Source organism: Hemiscyllium ocellatum, chromosome Y, assembly GCF_020745735.1.
Source record: "Hemiscyllium ocellatum isolate sHemOce1 chromosome Y, sHemOce1.pat.X.cur, whole genome shotgun sequence".
In the NCBI taxonomy this organism is placed as follows: domain Eukaryota; kingdom Metazoa; phylum Chordata; class Chondrichthyes; order Orectolobiformes; family Hemiscylliidae; genus Hemiscyllium; species Hemiscyllium ocellatum.
In genome coordinates, this window is record NC_083454.1 from 1879241 (window position 1) to 1882280 (window position 3040).

General features: G+C 45.2%; 1 non-coding gene across 1 annotated transcript; it reads left to right on the forward strand.

The window, feature by feature from the left end:
• The first annotated feature begins 676 nt into the window (after positions 1–676).
• Positions 677–748, forward strand: trnah-gug (transfer RNA histidin (anticodon GUG)). Its single transcript has one exon. It is a non-coding gene; the product is annotated as a tRNA-His (tRNA).
• Positions 749–3040: the final 2292 nt, after the last annotated feature.

Consider the following 3040-nt stretch of genomic DNA (forward strand, 5'->3'; position numbering starts at 1 on the left):
GCGGAGAATTGAGCCCTGTGACAGGCGGGGATACTAACTACTATACTACCGAGAACAAGAGAGTCAAAGGAGGCCCTTCAAATAATTGTGGCCACACTTCTCAAATACAACTGCCTAATGAACTGAATCACATTTCACAATTCTTACTCCACAGCCTTATATGTCTTGGCATCACAAGCTCACATCTGAATATTTATTCAGGGTGTAAGGGTTTCTGTCGCTCTGAACAATGCAGACAGTATATTCCAAATTCCAACCACCCACTGGCTGATAAAGCTTTTTCGCACATCTTCGCGACTGCGCCACTCAGTTCCTCTGATTCTGGGGCTGGGAAGTGGGACTATGTGGCCGCAGTGGTTACTGCCTTGTGTGGGGAAACTGGTGAAGTAGCCAATGTTAAACTGCATTACGATTGAAGCATACATTTCAACAACTCTTACACTGTCCCCGGAGTTTTTGATGTTTTGCAGAAATCTACTTAGCTCAGCCTTCAGCATATTAATGATGGAATCACCACAGCTTCTGGGGGAACCGACATTAAACGGTCAGCCCATTCTGAGTTCCCACATATCTGCCATTGTTCGCTTAGCACTGATATTGTGCATTTGGTGCGCTGCCTAATATGTCCTATGAAACTGTACTTATTGCACACTGTCAGCACACTCATCTGTGGAATGCCGTGATGGTATAGTGGTTAGTACTCTGCGTTGTGGTCGCAGCAACCTCGGTTCGAATCCGAGTTACAGCAGTAATTGTTCTATGTGCTCCAGCACTTGGGAACCACATAGGAATCAGTTGTTTGGCTAAAGTAATTTTTTCCAAGGTGATGATCTTTTCCCTTCAAATTCTGCTCGCTCACATCTCTGTTTTTCATCTATCAGAATTCAAATCCATCTGTTCTCAGAGATTTCGCTCCCTCCTAGATCACTAACTGAACGTTTCATCCCACACCCCCATTACATTAATTTAGAGATGCCGGTGTTGGGCTAAGGTGTAAAATGTTAAAAACCACACAACACCAGGTTAGAGTCTAACAGATTTAACTGAGCACTAGTTTTCGGAGCGCTGCTCTTTCATCATGTGGTTGTGGAGTCATTTCCTATTTCATGAAGGCACTGCAGAATCGAACACAGACTATCACATTGATACCATTCAGTCTGTGCTGCTGCGGTCACCTTTGCTGGGTGAACGTGCCCCAACCCCACCATCGGGACCTGCAGACCAGTTGATCCACTTGGTTACGGCTGTTGTGAGGCCAATCCTCAGGTAGCAGCTTTTACTGATATGGACTTGCGATTATGGGTGGTCAAGCTCAGGAAAATGATACAGGACAATATCGAGGAAAAGCGACTTCTTTCAGAAAGATTAGTTGCACGGGTTTTCTGCAATGGCCGAGCACTGTTACCACTGGATTGTTAACTCAGATACCACGCAAATGAACCAGGGACCCGGTTTGAATCCAACCATGCGAGGTGTTAGAATTGGGAGACAATACATATCTGGAATTACGAATCTAATAACACCTATAAATACATGTCCAATTGTTGAAAGAAACAAAACCATCGTGTTCACTGACGTCCTTTGAGGAAGGAACCTGCCATTCTTACCTGGTCAGGCCTCGATGTGACTCCAGACTCACTGCAATACGGTTGAGTCTCGACTACCCGCTGTGCAATTAGGGATCGCAATCAATACTGCCGAGGCAGTGACGCCCTCATTCTGTAACAGAATAGGAAAAAAGTTAATTTATCTCTCGCTAGAGTACTGTGTGCAGTTCTGCAATTCACAGTATAGCAATGATGTGATGGCACTGCGAACGTTGCAGGAGAGATTCAATGGGATATTGTCTGGGCTGAAGATTTTCAGTTAGGAGGAGAGATTGGACAGGCTGGGGTTGTTTGTCGCCGAGCAGAGGAGATTGGAGAAGACATAACTGAGATGTACAAAATAATGAGGGATGTGGATAGGATAGATTGAAAGAAGCGTTTGTTATTGATGGAGGGATTGAACACTGGGGTCAAGAGATTTTGGGAAAAGGCAAAAAGGTTTGATTATATGTGCGGAAACGGTCAGAGAGGCGGAAACCCTTTTAAACTGAAAAAAAAATTCAGATGTGAATTTGTGATGCCAAGACAGATCAGACTATGGGCTAAATAATGGAAATCTTGTTTCAGGTCGTTAAGCAGTTGTGTTGGACAAGTGCAGCCACAACAGGCTGCAGGGTCTCCTTCGATTTTGTTGTCTTCCACAGTATCGTGGTTAGTGTCCCCGCCTGTCACTGGGCTCAATTCTCTGCTGGGGGCATCGTAAATGTTTTAAACCTGTCGCTCTGTTCCCCAGTGAAGGTTATTAATGCCTGGCCGTCCATTCACGATTGGTTATGTCACAGGAAGGACAGTGCTGTCAGAATCAGCTGGGGAAGAACTGCAACTCCTGGGGAGAGAGGGTGTCAGTGAAAGTGCAAACACGTAACTTCTGCAAACTCCACATTGTGTTTCGTGTTGCAATGAAAACCATTATATAGAGTTGTTCCTGACTGTGCGTTTATATAAAGCAGGAATCTGAGGAAGAAAACAGAGTAAACCCATTCAGATCTGAGTGCAGGAACATTTCCAGCAGCACCAATGAGGTTGCATAGCGCAGAACCGCGTTTGGATGCATTGAGCTCGGTTTGAGGGCGCAGCTTGCTTTCACTCAGCTGAGTTGCCAGTGTATAAAGCCATTAAATATGATACGGATAGTGGTCAATGTGATGGCACATTTGCTCATTGGTTCGCACTGCTGGTAAGTCTGTAGGTTAGGTGGATTGGCCCTGCTAAATTCGTCAATGTGTTCAGGGAGTGAATTCAGTAAGTTAAGTGAGTTGGCCATGGGTAACGCAGTGATAAGGTCAGCAGTCACACGATGCCAGGTTTTATTCCAACAGATTTATTTGAAATCCCAAGCCAGAGGCATGCCAGGATAGAGACCGAAGCTAGGTCTGGTTGAGATGCTGTTTCGAGTGTCCCTACAGACCTGATCGGCTGAATTGTACTTTCTG